At 44.3% G+C, this 17,574-nt stretch overlaps 1 long non-coding RNA gene across 2 annotated transcripts in view; it reads right to left on the bottom strand.

Moving 5' to 3' along the window:
• The window catches only part of LOC137063332 (uncharacterized), a 125,050-nt gene that overhangs the window by 7,043 nt on the left and 100,433 nt on the right, over positions 1 to 17,574 (bottom strand). The window contains exons 1-2 of one of the 2 annotated variants that reach the window (XR_010901372.1): positions 11,216 to 11,615; positions 10,888 to 10,966 (exon numbers count right to left, since the gene is read on the bottom strand). This is a non-coding gene — a long non-coding RNA (uncharacterized lncRNA). Of the gene's footprint in view, positions 1 to 10,887; positions 10,967 to 11,215; positions 11,616 to 17,574 lie in introns of those variants that run through there. The other variant, XR_010901371.1, reaches the window with a different exon arrangement.

Raw genomic sequence — 17,574 nt, 5'->3', positions numbered from 1 at the left:
TCTTCAATGCTTTAACTGAGGGAAGGAGGTTGCTCCCCAAAATCTTGCAATACATGGCCCCAGTCATCCTCTCCTTAATACAGGGCAGTCGCCCTGTCCCACATACAGAAAAACACCCCCAAAGCATGATGCTACCACCCCCATGCTTCACAGTAGGGATGGTGTTCTTGGGATGGTACTCATCATTCTTCTTCCTCCAAACTTATCCATTTATATTTTGGTCTCATCTGACCACAAAAATTTCTCCCATGACTCCTCTGGATCATCCAAATGGTCATTGGCAAACTTAAGACGGGCTTGGACATGTGCTGGTTTGAGCAGGGGAACATTCTGTGCCATGCATGATTGCAAGAACCTTCTGATGCATGCCCCAGTCCGAGGGAGATTGACAGTCATGTTTAGCTTCTTCCATTTTCTAATGATTGCTCCAACATTGGACCTTTTTTCACCAAGCTGCTTGGCAATTTCCCCGTAGCCCTTTCCAGCCTTGTGGAGGTGTACAATTTTGTCTCTAGTGTCTTTGGACAGCTCTTTGGTCTTGGCCATGTTAGTAGTTGGATTCTTACTGATTGTATGGGGTGGACAGGTGTCTGTAGGCAGCTAACGACCTCAGGCAGGTGCATCTAATTTAGGATAATAAATGGAGTGGAGGTGGACAATTTAAAGGCAGACTAACAGGTCTTTGAGGGTCAGAATTCTAGCTGATAGGCAGGTGTTCAAATGCTTATTGGCAGTGGTATCATACAAATAAATAGTAAAAAAAATCATATATTGTGATTTCTGGATTTTTTTTTAGATTATGCCTCTCACAGTGGACATACACCTACGATGACAATTTCAGACCCCTCCATGATTTCTAAGTGGGAGAACTTCCAAAATAGCAGGGTGTCCAAATACTTATTTTCGGCTTATTTTGGGGAGTTTATAAAAGTCTTTTTATTTTTCAGGATGGGGGTCCCTCACATTAGAATGTTAATATTTGGGGTCTGTGCCATATAAAAGATTAAAATCTGACCATCTAGCCATCCATTCATCCATCCATGCATCCAACGTCTATCCATCCATCCATCCATCCATTTATCCATCCATCTAACCAACCTTATATCAATCCATTCTCTCCATCCATTCTGTCCATCCATCCATCCATCCATCCATCCATCCATCCATCCATCCACCCTATTGCTTAGTCTAACAATTATATGCCTTAACAAACAAAAACATATAAATGCTTTACAAAGTCAAAGTTCAATACCAATAAAACTGTAACCTCTTTATGAGCACATTTAACTTCATTCCTTTGGGATGCTCTGTAACCAAAAGGGGTGGAGCTTACAAAAGGTGAACTGAAGCAGGTAAACAAGTTCAAACTCATCTAGATTTGCATTGCTGTTGGCAGTTGTTTTTATCACATACCGTGTTTGTGTGTATACAAACACAAATCTTGCTACTGAAACTCAAAATGCCAATAAGCACAAAATATCAGATCAACTGTAACTGTACATATTCAAGAGTGTTTTACCTACTCACTTTACTGCCGTCCTCCATCATTAGCTGGCATTCACAGGAGGATGTTTGCATAGCTCAGAAGACATCAAGAATTCTGTTGCATCTCTAGTAGGCGACAAGAATTTGACTTTTTTTTTGTTACTTAAAAGAAATACTCCAAATCACAGCGCAAATTACTTCATGATGTTTTGCATCTTGCATTCACACTGCGACGTGCACATTGTTAATTGTGGCAATGAAAGAAACATGCATATAATTTACTTCCTGGCTGAAGTTTGAGTACATCATGGACTGTTGAGGGCAACAGCAGAATGAGTTGATTTTAATTGGTTTCACTTTTTGTCAGGAAAAGAAAAACCCATCATTTGAAGAGCAGCAGCACAAAATCACCCATTCTCTTTCATTCTCCACCTACGAGCAGGCAGCAGGGAAATAAAAATGAGGGATTAAATGCAAAAACCTTTATCGTTAGCTTCAAAGAGCAGATAAATACGAAAGTTTCTCCCCTTTTTTCCCCATTTAGAAATAACGTCTCTTTGAAGGTGGCATTTGATGTTCAAATAATTATCCCTAATCAGACAGTCCTCCATTCAAAGCAGTGCACTGAATTTCTTAATTTTGACTTAGTTGTCAGAGCACATTTAATTCAAATTTAATCTCGATATCAGTTCTGTGTCGTTTATTACACATTTATCTAGTGATTTGCAGACCAGCCTAAATGCTGAACAAATACCTAAAGTTTTACTTTAGAAGATAAAGTCCAAACTCAAAGTTAGACTCTGCTTAAAAGCTTAAAGGGTGAAATACACACACACACACACACACACACACACACACACACACACACACACACACACACACACACACACACACACACACACACACACACACACACACACACACACACACACACACACACACACACACACACACACACACATATATGTTTTTTTTTATGTTAGCTTGCTTTCTCCTATCTGCCTATTTAAATTATGGATGGTATAAGTAATACCATTCAAATGTTTGAAAAAATTTATTTATTTATTCAGCAAGAATGCATTCAGTTGACCAAAAATGACTGTAAAGACATTTACAATGTAAAAAGATTTCTATTTCAAATAAATACTCTTTCTATTCATCAAATAATCCAGAAGAATTGTATCACGGTTTCCCAAAAAAATACTAAGCAGCTGTTTTCATTATAAATAATAATAAGCTTGTCTCTTGAGAATCAAATCAGCATATTAGAACGGATCATGTGACATTAAAAACTGTAAAATTCAGCTTTGCCACCTAAAAAAAACTATATAACTATTTATAAACTAAACTGTATAAAACTATAGTATGTTCCCCATTTGGCTGCTAAAATGGACCGATCACGCATGAACCCCACTAGACCCCTGAAGGTGTGCTGTGGTCTCTGGCACTAAGATTTTAGCAGCAGATCCTTTAAGTCCTGTAAGTTGTGAGGTAGGGCCTCCATGGATCAGACTTGTTTGTTCAGAACATCCTATATTGCTCGATTTAGAGGCCAAGTCAACACCTCAAAAACTCATTGTTGTGCTCCTCAAACCATTCCTGAACCATTTTTGCTTTGTGGCAGAGTGCATTATCCTGCTGAAAGAGGCCACAGCCATCAGGGAATAACATTTCCATGAAAGGGTACATGATCTGAAATAATGCTTACACTCTTAGAAGAAAGGGTATATTGAACATTAAAAGATTATATTCAGTGCTACATATTTGGAACCCCTAAAAGGTTCTATATAGAACTCTTTTGGCACCTAAAAAGGGTTCTTTCTTGTCATTATAGAACCTTTTTTAGCATACATTTTATGATAAAAAAGGTTCTATAATGACAAGAAATAACCCTTTTAGCACTTAAAGGGATAGTTCACTTTAAAATAAAAATTCTGTCATCCTTTACTCACCCTCAAGTGGTTTCAAACCTGTATGAATTTCTTTCTTCAGCTGAACACAAGGGAAGATATCTGAAGAATGTCAGTAACCAAACAGTTAACTGAAGCCAGACTTCCATAGTATTTTTTTTCCTACTATGGAAGTCAATGGTTCCATCACATCAACTTTGAGGTAAAAATGTTCCCTTGCTGCCTAATATATCCCACCCAATAACAGGTGCCATGATGAAGAGATAATCAGTGTTATTCACTTCAATGGTATGCCTGATCAGTATGTATATACACTGTAAAAAAATTGGTTGTTTTTTGTTGGTTTAACTTAAAAAAGTAAGTAACCTGGTTGCCTTAAAATTTTGAGTTTATTGAAATTAAAAATTTGAGTTAATACAATGAAGGAAATTTGTTTAATAAATAGAAACTCAAAATATTTTTGTACCTGAACCACATAAAAATAATAATAAATCATGAAAATAGCGCTATTTGGCATGTTTCAGTGCATCATCAGAAATAAAACACACAATTACCCAATATGCTTACAAAATCTTTTAATAATATTTTAAAAAAGGTAGTCGAATCTCAAAAAATGTTCATTGTATTAACTCAAAATTTCAATTTCAATGAACTCAAAATTTTAAGGCAACCAGGTAATTTTTTTCTAAATAATTTTTACAGTGTATAAATAGAAAACAGTTGTTCCCTTTCAGTCGGTCACGTTCGACGTACGTCAGAACTGAACCGACGAATGGGATCTTACTTTAGAGACCAATCCTACTTCGAGCATCTAACAACGAGCCAATGAAATTTGGCATGCGATCACGCATTCCACGCTCCGCCCCGCAGCGCGGGTATAAAACAGGAAGTGGAATGATAGATCAGCGCTTTCTACTTCGGAGCCGAGCAGTGCTTACTGTTTCCTGCGAAGAGTGTCTGACTACGAGTCAAAGAGTGTTGAGTGAGAGAGTCTGCCAGTGCGGGTGATACAGCGCGTCAGTGAGAGACCGTCTGATCAGTGATCAAGCGATCTAAAGGAGCTTGTTGGTTCGCTGAGCGTTTCCCATACAAACTGTTGGTTCGCTGAGCGTTTCCTATACAAACTGTTGGTTCGCTGGGCGTTACACACACACAAATACACATCACTGAGAGCTCACACAGGCTTGCAGAAACGAACTGTGTGGAGCCGCGGTCATCTTCCTGAGTGCTTCAGCACACTAAAAGAGCAGCTTTCCATTCACAAAAGAGCAACACGGTTTGACCCTGCGTCTTTTTCAAGATGTCATTCAAACCGTGTATTCCTGGTATGCAACTGTTTCCTGTCCTCTTTGACGGCCACGAGCGCATGTGAGATTGCGATCGTGGGTGATTCATGTTCTGGTAAAAGAACATGGTCACGACGGCGCGTTGTTCGTCTCCCCCTTCTCATAAAGGGCTCGAGTGTTCAGCGCGCCGTGTGCCGTCGAGCGGCCGGCTGACAGCGGTGGTTGTCACAACAACCGGCGCGCGTCAGTCGGCGCTCTAGATGCGCGGTCGAGACTATGAAACCTCAGATGGGGTCGAGTCCTTTCGCCTATCCCCCGATCTAGTTCATTTCTAGTGTTACTGGAAAAGGGCTACTTTGGCTGATAAGCGCTGGTGGCCTGAGGATTACAGTTGGGATTCCCCGCCGGGTAAATCCCCTCGGGCCCCCACTCCTCTATCGTATCAAAAGCATGTTGAGACTCTGTTCGTGGGTGGTACGGATTCTCTCATGAGAACACGACCACGTCAGGGCATTGTTCGCCTTGCCTTCTTCATAGAGGCTTGAGCGCTCAGTGCGCTGTGTGCCGTTCTGACGGCCACGTTCACTGTCTCGCATGCCTGCTGGTAGTTGAAGGTGGAATCGCTGATCCTAAAGAGAAAAGGGCTTAGCGTTTCATTTTTGGCTCTGGCAGAGGACAGATGTCAATTGCTGCATCGGAGAGAGGGAAATATGGAGGGTCAAAAGGGCCAAAAATGAGACAAAAAAAAAAAAAAAGTATCATTGTTTTCCCTCTCTCACTGCCCTCTGCCCTGCACGCACGAGGGTAGTCCCAGCCCAGGGGTTGTGCAGGAACTGCGTGCGGTGTTGGACCTCGCCCTATGGGCGACGAAAATCACTGCACGCTCCCTGGCAGATATGCGCAAGAAAAGCCTGTCTGTCGGGCTGGCCTCCTCGGCGACACCATCGAGAACTTTGCCCAGCAGTTCTTGGTGGCCCAAAGGCAGACGGAGGCGTTGCACCAGGGTGCCGACGACCAGCTGCTCGGTCGTCGGTCGCAGCACCTCTGCCGGCTCGTCGCCGAGGGCATCCCCTCCTGCGTCCGCCTCCACCCTGCTAGAGCCGAGCAGCAGCCTCCACTGGAGGAGCAGGGTGCCGGACGCGAGGGACGCCCAACCCGTCCAGGGCCCGCTAACCGGCAGGCAAGCGCAAGGGGACGCGGCCCTGAGACGGGCCGGCTAGGGAGAACAGGAGCTGCTCGGGGGAGACGATGTTCGCATCCCTCCCCCACCCCCCCGGAGGAGGACCGGGGGGCCCTGACTGGTTTCGGTTCTGCCACTGGCTCTCCGGAGTCCAGCGGTACCCACATTTTAAGAGCAGTTTCCTCTCTCTCTGGGCCCCAAGAGGGTCAGGTTGGCAGTGTGCGACGCCCACGGGCCTTGTCACTCCTTTCCTACCCTCCCGTCGCCAGGGGGCAGTTGTGTGGGCCTCGAGGACGCCCCCGGGCCTTCTCACCCACACACTTCCTCTCTCGTGAGCACTCAGTCTACACTCCGGGCCGCCCACGGGCCTCCTGGGTCGGGGCTGAGTGCTTCACTTCCCTGCCTCCGGGCAGTGGGCAGCAGAGTGGGCTCCGAGGACGCCTCCGGGCCTTCTCACCCACTCTCTGTCCAAACCAGGAGTGCTCAGGCAACACTTCGGGCCGCCTCCGGGCCTCCCGAGTCGGGCCAGAGTACTCCGCTTCGCTGCCCCACCCCGGGCACGTCTGTGGTGCCGTTGGGCCAGCTTGCACGGTCTCTGGGGGCCTGGCTAGGTCTCCCCGGGCCGTCTCGCTGGCTCATCCGTACCATCAGACTCGGCTACGCGATTCAGTTCGCGCGCCGGCCGCCCAAGTACAGGGGCATCCTCTTCACCTCCGTGCGAAGCAGCGCTGCTCATGTCTTGAGGTCAGAGATCGAGGTCCTACTGGCGAAGGACTAGATCGAGCCGGTTCCTCCAGCCGATATGAAGACGGGGTTCTACAGCCCCTACTTCATTGTGCCCAAGAAAGGGGGCGGGTGACGACCAATCCTGGACCTGCGAGTTCTGAATCGGGCCCTGCTCAAGCTCCCGTTCAGAATGTTGACGCAGAAACGCATTTTTCAATGCATCCGTCCCCAGGATTGGTTTGCAGCGATCGACCTGAAGGATGCGTACTTCCGTGTGTCTTTCTCCCTCAACACAGACCGTTCCTACGTTTGGCGTTCGAGGGGAAAGCATATCAGTACAAGGTCCTGCCCTTCGGGCTGTCCCTGTCGCCCCGCGTCTTTACAAAGGTCGCGGAGGCAGCCATTGTTCCGCTCAGAGAACGCGGCATTCGGATTCTCAACTACCTCGACGATTGTCTGATCCTAGCCCAGTCGAAGGACCAGTTGTGCGAACACAGGGACTTGGTGCTCAGTCACCTCAGCCAGTTGGGCCTTCGGGTCAAACGAGAGAAGAGCAAACTCTGTCCTACACAGAGGATCTCTTATCTCGGTATGGAGCTGGACTCGGTCAACCGGACTGCGCGCCTCACGAGGAGCGAGTCCAGTCGGTGTTGAACTGCTTGAATATGTTCAAGAGCAGGACAGCGGTCCCACTGAATTCTTTCAGAGGCTCCTGGGGCATATGGCATCTGCAGCCGCGGTCACGCCGCTCGGATTGCTTCATATGAGACCGCTTCAACACTGGCTCAATGGCCGAGTCCCGAGGTGGGCGTGGCAGAGCGGTCAGTACCGGGTCCCAGTGACTCCTTACTGCCGCCAAACCTTCAGCCCGTGGTCCAACACTTCGTTTCTCCGGGCCGGGGTGCCCCTAGAACAAGTGTCCAGGCATGCTGTGCTATTCACGGATGCCTCCGCCACCGGCTGGAGGGCCACGTTCAACGGGCATGCAGTTGCTGGTCTGTGGACGGGGCCGCAATTGCATTGGCATATCAATTGCCTCGAGTTACTGGCAGTACACTTGGCACTCCGCCGCCTCAAGGGGCCGCTGCGTGGCAAGCATGTACTGGTCCGTACGGACAGCACTACGGCCGTTGCGTACATCAACCGTCAGGGTGGTCTACGCTCCCGTCGTCTGCTCCAACTCGCCCGCCACCTCCTCCTGTGGAGTCAGAAGCAGCTGAGGTCGCTTCGGGCCATTCATGTCCCTGGTGTGCTGAACCAGACAGCCGACGAGCTCTCTCGTCAGCCGACACCTCCGGGAGAGTGGCGACTCCACCCCCAGGCGGTCCAGCTGATATGGGACCAGTTCGGAGCCGCACAGGTCGACCTGTTTGCCTCTCCGGACTCGACCCATTGCCAGTGGTACTATTCCCTGACCGGGGGTACCCTCGGCATTGATGCACTGGCGCTCAGCTGGCCCCGGGACCTACGCAAGTATGCGTTTCCCCCAGTGAGCCTTCTTGCACAGACTCTGTGCAAGGTCAGGGAGGACGAGGAGCAGGTCTTGTTAGTTGCGCCGTATTGGCCCAACTGGACCTGGTTCCCAGAACTCACACTCCTCGCGACAGCCCCTCCTTGGCCGATTCCCCTGAGGAAGGACCTTCTTTCTCAGGGACGGGGCACGCTATGGCACCCGCGTCCAGACCTCTGGAATCTTCATGTCTGGTCCCTGGACGGGACGCGGAGGTTCTAGATGGACTACCACAAGCTGTCGTAGATACCATCGCTTCAGCTAGAGCCCCCTCTACGAGGCGCCTCTATGCTCTGAAGTGGAACCTGTTCGTTGAGTGGTGCGCTTCCCGCCGGGAAGACCCCCGAAGGTGTTCGATCAGTGTCGTGCTTTCCTTCCTGCAAGATGGGTTGGAGAGAAGGCTGTCTCCCTCCACCCTCAAGGTATATGCTGCTGCGATAGCGGCGTACCATGATGTAGTAGAAGGTAAGTCCGTGGGGAAGCACGACCTAATCGTCAGGTTCCTCAGAGGTGCGAGGAGATTAAATCCTCCTCGTCCATCCTCGATACCCTCTTGGGACTTAGCTCTAGTGCTCAGAGCACTTCAGAGCCCTCCCTTCGAGCCTTTGGCGTCTTGTGAGCTTAAGATCTTGTCAATGAAGACAGTGCTCCTGACGGCATTGGCCTCGATCAAGAGGGTAGGGGACCTGCATGCACTTTCGGTCAACGAATCGTGCCTAGAGTTCGGGCCAGGTAACTCTCACGTTGTCCTGAGACCCCGGCCCGGATATGTGCCCAAGGTTCCTACCACTCCCTTCCGGGATCAGGTGGTGAACCTGCAAGCGCTGCCTTCGGAGGAGGCAGACCCAGCCCTGGCTTTGCTGTGTCCGGTCCGCGCCCTTCGCGCTTACGTTGACCGGACCCAAAGCCTTCGGACCTCAGAGCAACTCTTCGTCTGTTACGGAGGCCAGCAGAAGGGGAAGGCTGTCTCCAAGCAGAGGTTAGCCCACTGATAGTGGATGCTATAGTCTTGGCCTACCAGTCCCAAGACGTGCCTTGCCCGTTCGGTGTAAGAGCACACTCCACTCGGAGCGTTGCTTCTTCCTGGGCGCTGGCTCAAGGCGCCTCGCTGACAGACATATGTAGAGCTGCGGGCTGGGCGACACCTAACACGTTTGCTAGATTCTATAGCTTACGTGTAGAGCCGGTATCTTCCCGCATCCTCGCCCCCAGTGGCCAGGAGCGTTAAGTGCCCGTTCTAAGTGTCGGCTTGCGAAACGCCACTCCCGCCCTCTGGGCTGGATACGTGCGTCTATTGTCTCCAGTTGTGTTCCCCGGGAAACCGGCTAACCCTGTCGAGCTCCTCCGTCACCCCTCCGGTGTCAGACGTTGCGGACCGTCTGACGCCAGGCCTGCACCCGTATGCTTGTGAAACGTGGCTGTAGGCTGGGTTCCATATGTAGCGGTTCCCTCACGGCAACCCCATATGTGTATTCTTCCACGGTACCAGCTACCCTTTGGGCTAGCCCCGTGTCTTTCCCTCGACAGAGCCCGCTCTGTCGTCTCTGGGCGTGTTCTTTCCCCCCTTCAATCAGGCTGGAACCACCCCAGAGACTGCCATATGTTGCACTACCCTGCCAGGTTAGTCCTTATGTGTATTCCGCCACCTCTCCTTCCCTGAAGGAAGTGGCCCCGCAGCGTACCCTCTCTCTCTCTCGAGGTAGGCACGCTTTCCCAGCGTTATCCAATAGTCATTCTGAGTGGGTCTTGCAGAAACAGCAGTGACTGTACTCCCTGCTTGGAGCCCTGACTTCCGTACCATACTAGACGGTGCAGTGCGCTCAAGCAGGACGCTGGAAGGGCCAGCATCCTGGCGTTTTCCATAGGGATCCCATTCGTCGGTTCAGTTCTGACGTACGTCGAACGTGACCGACTGAAAGGGAACGTCTCGGTTACGTATGTAACCCTCGTTCCCTGAAGGAGGGAACGGAGACGTACGTCCCGTCGCCAGTTGCTGTGCTTCCGTTGGGAGTCCGGTCACCTTTCGGCTCCTCAGCAGGAAAAGCGCTGATCTATCATTCCACTTCCTGTTTTATACCCGCGCTGCGGGGCGGAGCGTGGAATGCGTGATCGCATGCCAAATTTCATTGGCTCGTTGTTAGATGCTCGTAGTAGGATTGGTCTCTAAAGTAAGATCCCATTCGTCGGTTCAGTTCTGACGTACGTCTACGTTCCCTCCTTCAGGGAACGAGGGTTACATACGTAACCGAGACGTTTTTTTATATTGCAATACAATTTCACAATATTGCTGTTTTCACTGTATATTTTAACAAATTAATGCATAATAGGTATCCTATGGTAGCATATAGGCTTCTTTCAAAAACATGAAAGAAACTGTCATTAGAGTATTAGTAGACTGTCTGATTAATATTTACTACAACTTTATCTTGTCGGTCCCCCAACAGACATTCTACTGACTATAAGCAAATTGACAACTACAATTCAACTTATTCTACTAACCCGAACCCTAAAACCTAACCCTAACCTACCAGTCTACTGACAGTCTACTAATACTCTAATGAGAGTTAGCTGACATGTAGTTGCAAAGTTACTTATAGTTAGTAGAATGTCTAAAGTGGACTATCAAAATAAAGTGTAACCAAATAGGATTTCGCCTTTATAAAGTCTTCACTAGTTTGTAAATGATGCGTAACAGAGAAATAGAAAAATATCTGCGTCACTTGCAATTTACTGTAAACAAAAGAGCTGGAGCGCTGCTGGCGCTTTAGAGGCTCGACCGACTCATCTTACCTGTCTAAGGCAACTTGAGGCCATTTGTGGCGTTTGCCTGCTTTTTCCTGTCCTAGAGACTGGGTCAGACCAGGAGTTCCTGTTTCAAGAAAGATGTGTGAGTATGCAACAGAAAAATGGAGGTGAAATGACTGTAATTCAAAGTTACATTTTGTCTTACCAAGTATACTTTCACATGCAACTGTTCAAATCAAACATAAAATCTATCAAACCACAAGGTAAAGTGTGAAATATTGACGTCTAGACGCATTGGCATCATGGGCAGACTACACGGATATCGTGAAACACGCATGCATAAACATGACCTCTTTAATAGCGGTTTGTTTACCTTCCATCTGACAGGCGTCGAGAACACAAGACACATCCTTTCAGCCAGCTGTCAAACTATTTCTCTGCTGTCAAAATCATATTATAATCTCACCACGCGACGCTGGAAAACAATGCCGCCTTTTGAAAGGATGAGGACGCATCCAGAAGCTCTAAATATAACTGTGAAGCAGATACATCTAATAACCTCCACGGGTTGTAAGAGCACTTGAAACAAATTGGTTCCTTCCCTTCCTGCACATATCCAATCTTCTGCTCATGAATAAAGAAGTTCTTGATTTCCAGACTTGATGTTTTTAAGGAGAAGACAAGTCAAATGTTGAAAGCCAATCTGATCTCAAAGTTTCCATGAGTGAAAATCAAATCATTCCATGGATCAAACTCTAGCTGTGTCATAGATTTTCAACTAGCAAAACAAAGTTACAGCAAATTGAAAAGGATCTCTGCTCAACTTCTTCAGTTATTTTCTCCACTTTCCTATGGTTGGCTGAGACTCCAATTCTCAGAGCTGACGGCTTCAAAGCGGCAAAGACTCTGATGTTTAAACTAGAAGATCCTTCGCTTTGCTTTTCTTCATTTGGACCAGGTTCAGATGGCATACAATCTCTGTAATTTCACTTTCTCCTCCGACTTCAATGGAGAAAACAGAATATTTCATACAGTTAATTGTTCCGTGGTGTTTGCTAAGGCAGTCATCGCAATCGCACATGCTTAAAATTACAGATTGAGCAAAAACTTCCAAGGCCGGTTTCACAGAAAAAGGCTTTTTTACTCCCTGACTAAAATGCATGTTGAGGTTTTTTTAACTTAAAGCAACTTAAACTGACATATGTTAAAATATATCTGTTGTCTCAATATGCACACCAGTAATGTTTTTTTTTTTTTTTCTAAGGCACGTTTATAAAAGCTACTTAATTAAACGTTTTACTCCTTAATCTAAACCCAGTCTGTGAAACCAGGCCTTAGTTTATTAAACGTTTGCATTTATGTATTTCTGCATCATTTGTGATATGGACATGAATTATTCATCAAAAACATTGTTTTCAAGATTTACAAATTCCAATTTATATAAAATTCCATCAAATTGAATTAAATAATCATTACTATTCATATTATAAATTAAGAATTTTAAATGAGTAAAAAATAGACCTTTATAAAGAATGTTGTATAAATCTTAAACTTAAATTGAAACATATAAAAATATCTATATTTATAAATATGAATCACATAAACTAAATGGTCTATTCCCTTGTTCCATGAAAAATTATACAAAATATGTTTTTGCTCTATTTTGCTTTACTCATTTAAAATTCTGGTAACACTAGTATCGGGAACACATATTCACTATTAACTATGACTTTTGCCTCAATAAACTCCTAATTTACTGCTTATTAATAGTTAGTAAGGTAGTTTTGTAGCATTTAAGTTTAGGTATTGAGTAGGATTAAAGGGTTACTTCAGCGATTAGCATATGGCTTTGTATCAGAAGAAACCCTGGAGTATATTGAAATGATTTTGCTTTGACAAAAGATTTATGCATTTTATTTCTGGAAAAATTCCTCCCATGACGCAAATTGACGATATTTGCTTCATCTTTGGAATGTTTGCCCAGAGGCTAAAGACTACAGCCAGCAGAGGGAGCCATTTCCGCATGTTTTGAACTCACGCATGGGGGATGGGAGATCACACTTCTCAGGCATTTATTTAAACGGAGCTATGGTGAGCAATGTAAGGGTTTTAACTTCTCAAATTAATTTCTATGAAAGTTAAGCTTCCAAAAGCATGAACTGAAAATGCGTTGTGAATGTATGCCGCGAATGTGGTCGCGATTACCTCAGCTCTCATCACGAGAGCTCATCAGCTCTTTTATGACGTTAAATGTCATCTGACTCCTAATCTGAGTTAGTGCTGTGAGACTCACGCTGCAACTCGATCGTTATATTGAACAGGTTCAGTATTTAATTGTACTTTCTGAACTCAGTCACAGTGATCCAGTAGCGGTGGCTTTGGGAATGGCCTCACAGGGCAGCGAAGCATTCTGGGAATTGTAGTCTTTCATCCCCATGAGACAAAAATACATTTCCTGTCTTTTCTCAGTCTAGAAGGCACCAAATTCAACAATAATTTCACATTTCTACTACATTAATGACCCAGTTTAAATACAGATTCATCTTTCCAGCGCTGAAGTACCCCTTTATGGGGTGTAGAATAAGGTCATGCAGAATAAGACATTAATATGTGCTTTATAAGTACTAATAAACAGCCAATTTCCTAGTAATATGCATGCTAATAAGCAATTAATGATTCATATCTGAACGTTAAAATAAGGTGTTACCAAAATTCTTAATTTTATTATATGGATAATGGATAGATGTTATGTAATTATTCAATGCAATTTGATGGATTTTTACTATTAAATGAAATGTGTAAAACAAAAAAAATTGAGTGTAGCTGCAACTTACATTAATATTTTCCACCCTTCTTATGATTTTAATGGAAATAAAGAGGCTGGCTTCTAAAGATTTCTATGCAAATTTTCATAGTTCTTATAATAATATAATTATTGGCAAAATTTTGAACATTAAAGGCGTTCTTCACGATTCCATCTTTCAAACTTTAGTTAGTGTGAAATGTTGCTGTTAGAGCATAAATAATACCTGTAAAATCATAAAGCTCAAAGTTCAATGCCAAGCGAGATATTTTATTTAACAGAAGTTCCCTTTCAAAGCCTACAATGAACGGCCGGTTTGGACTAAAGCAGGAAGTGCAGGGATGCTATGACGTCACTAGAACCGTTTGTTGACTAACCCTCCGCCCACAAGAACACGCAAAATAGGGGGCGTGGTCTTGTTGCTCTCCCACGTGGAGAAGAGCAAGCATTCAGCGCTTGCATCTCCCTGTTATGGTAAGAGGCGGGACCTTTCCGGGCAAAGTGCGCTAAGCTGCTGTCCAATCACAACACGGGAAGCGCTGGCCCAATCAGAACTCGTTACGTGTTTCTGAAGGAGGGACTTCATAGAACAAGGAAATCATCAGGCCGTTTTTAGGACAGAGGAAACAGCGCTGTACAGATAAGTACATTGTGTGAAAAATACTATGTTTTTTTACACGCAAAACATGAACTCATGTTATATTGCACACTGTAAACATAATCAAAGCTTTGAAAACAAGCGAAGAACGGGACCTTTAATGTCTGCATCACTCTTCTAATCACTTCTTCATGACTTAAAAGTAGGCATTAAACGGAAGATGCAGTCTTCTTTTTGTCACTGTGACGTATATCTGAGTGAAACGAATAAGAAAGAATTATAGAGTGGGACTTGCTTTTGTCCATTGGGAATATGGGCATCAACAGAGAAGAGAAGGGAGGGGAAGTTATTTTTTATTAAAGATTACGAGGCCACATTCATTTTATCCTTTTTGATTTCATGGTGACTTTATGCAAAGGTCAAAGGTAATTCATATTTTAGCCTAAACAGTCGTAATGTGCTATTAGCTGCATGAGTGCACCACAAATCTTGCTTGATTGCATGTTAGGAATCGTCTATTATTTCTGATCTCCATATCACAGTTTAGCCGAGCTGGGACACGGAGACATCATCTTCACAGTGAATGAACGTAGATGTCAAAGCCAGATTGAGCTGAGATTTGAGAGTTGATGGCTTTATAGAGAGTGTGAAGGCTGCAAGCTTGAAGCCTTGCAGCTGATAAAGATTTCAAATTATTCAGGACTAAAAAAGAAAGGAGCAATGGATGATGGGTAGCTGAAGGTCATGACAAAGTTGCGTCTTTTTATCCTGCTTAGTCTAGTTATTAAGTTGACTTGGGAGAGCCAATTTACTGAAATCCTAATAAACTTAATATTATTATTCTTCTGACTCAAATTTACAACTCAATCTCCTCCTAGAGCTTTAACTCCACATACTCCAAACTCGGCTCAGATCTTCAGACTGTTCTGACTCGGTATGCTATATCTTTTCTAACTGATCCGACTTACGCTTCTCCTAAAAAATACTCTCAAAACTCGGAAAAATATCTCATTGACTTTCATTGACGGAATGTTTAGCTATATCTATCTATCTATCTATCTATCTATCTATCTATCTATCTATCTATCTATCTATCTATCTATCTATCTATCTATCTATCTATCTATCTATCTATCTATCTATCTATCTATCTATCTATCTATCTGTCCGTCCGTCCGTCCGTCCGTCCGTCCGTCCGTCCGTCCGTCCGTCCGTCCGTCCGTCCGTCCGTCCGTCCGTCCGTCCATACTCAAACTTTTTCAAATTTTATGATCAACTCTCTCCCAAGCCAACTTAAAGTTGTAAAGTAATCTAATTATAATTACACAACTATTATATATAAAACATGGATGGATGGATGGATGGATGGATGGATGGATGGATGGATGGATGGATGGATGGATGGATGGATGGATGGATGGATGGATGGATGGATGGATGGATGGATAGATAGATAGATAGATAGATAGATAGATAGATAGATAGATAGATAGATAGATAGATAGATAGATAGATAGATAGATAGATAGATAGATAGATAGATAGATAGATAGATAGATAGATAGAGCGATAGACAGAGCGATAGATATAGATAGAATGACAGACAGAACGATTGAACAATAGATAGAAAGATAGATAGACCGATAGACAGACAGAGCGATAGATAGAGCAACAAATAGACAGAACGATAGATAAATGGACAGACAGACAGACAGACAGACAGACAGACAGACAGACAGACAGACAGATAGATAGATAGATAGATAGATAGATAGATAGATAGATAGATAGATAGATAGATAGATAGATAGATAGATAGATAGATAGATAGATAGATAGATAGATAGATAGATAGATAGATAGATAGATAGATAGATAGATAGATTGATAGATAGATAGATAATCTAATACATACATCAACTTCCCACAAGCAGACTTTATGTCAAAGCAAACATGAATATTAAATGACAGTTAATGTCTTGTCTACATGCTTGAGTCGACGGCTTTTATCTGAAAGGAAATACGGCGCGTCCTTCCACAGTCTGTGCTTCCTTTCCCTGCTGAGACTCAGATGACTTCAGGAAAAACATCTCAACCCAACTCATTGTGTTATTGTGAAGATACTGAAGAGCCGCGGGTTTTAAAGTAGTTGTAAATGAATTCAGCATGCTGGTGGTCCGGCATGTTTTCAAAAAGCTATTGGACGGACGTCACATTCGGTGTCCCTGCAGTGGAAGCAATGGAGCGAATGTGGTTAAACTGGAGATTTGAATGAGAGCGCAGAACTCGAGGTTCCCTACAGTGCTTTTATTTTACTTTGAAAATAGTTTGATTTACTTTTACTTCATATTTTCATACTGATAGTGGAATACAAATATTTCCCTATGGGCAGGTTAGAAGTCCATTATTGTAGACAGAAGCCCTGCTGAGAGGAGTACAAACAGTACATAATAAATGCCCCAAGCATTCAGTATACCAATGAGCCACATTATCCGACTTCCATTATTCCTCCTAATGAATATGGATCTTACTTTTCATAATTTAGCCAAATGTGAATCAGGAGCAGAAAACCCAGTTAGTCATATGTAGTTCTGCCGGTGTTTTAACACAGAGCTCACAGCAAAAATAGGATTTAAACGCTAATTTAATATTAATCAAAACAATGAACATGCATACTTCCCTGCTATACACGGGAAGCAAAAAGCAGCATGTCATATGAGTAGAATGAACAAATGCTAAACATTCATAAATAACAGTAATAACAATGCCTTGATGAACGACTGCCTCCAAAGAGATTTTAACGCGTCGACGCTTTGCTATCCCACAGCTGAGGGTCCAAAAAGTTTCAGAAGTCAGAATCAAACTTTAAATTCCATTTCTGTCCTTTAGTTTGGCAGGGTCGCCGCTAGCTTAGCTTAGCATAATGAATGGAATCATATGTTGCCAGCTAGCATGTCCTGAGTAAAAGTGATCCTAAAAATAAAAATAAAAACCCACCTGGCCTCCTGCGTATTCACAACGAGTACAAGTAGTGATGCAGATTAAGACTAGGTGATTTCCTAGGCAGATATTGACTTTTAGGGATGACTCCACAATTTTGACTTTGGTACGGTACCACAATCTAAAGTTACCGAAGTACCGATATTAAATCGATAGATACCACACGGTCTGATATAAGCGCGGGTATATTGCATGCGAATGAGTACAATTATGCAAGTTTTGAGTTTATAAAGTGGGAAATTACCACAAATGTTTATTAGTAAATTAATCAGCAAAGCTTATCACATCAAATCAGTCATTTGAAAACTTTCTTGTGAGAAATAATTTCAGC

This window comes from Pseudorasbora parva, chromosome 24 (assembly GCF_024679245.1).
Source record: "Pseudorasbora parva isolate DD20220531a chromosome 24, ASM2467924v1, whole genome shotgun sequence".
Taxonomy (NCBI): Eukaryota; Metazoa; Chordata; class Actinopteri; order Cypriniformes; family Gobionidae; genus Pseudorasbora; species Pseudorasbora parva.
Note: the sequence above shows the minus strand (reverse complement) of the source record. Positions and strands in the feature narration are given on the sequence as shown.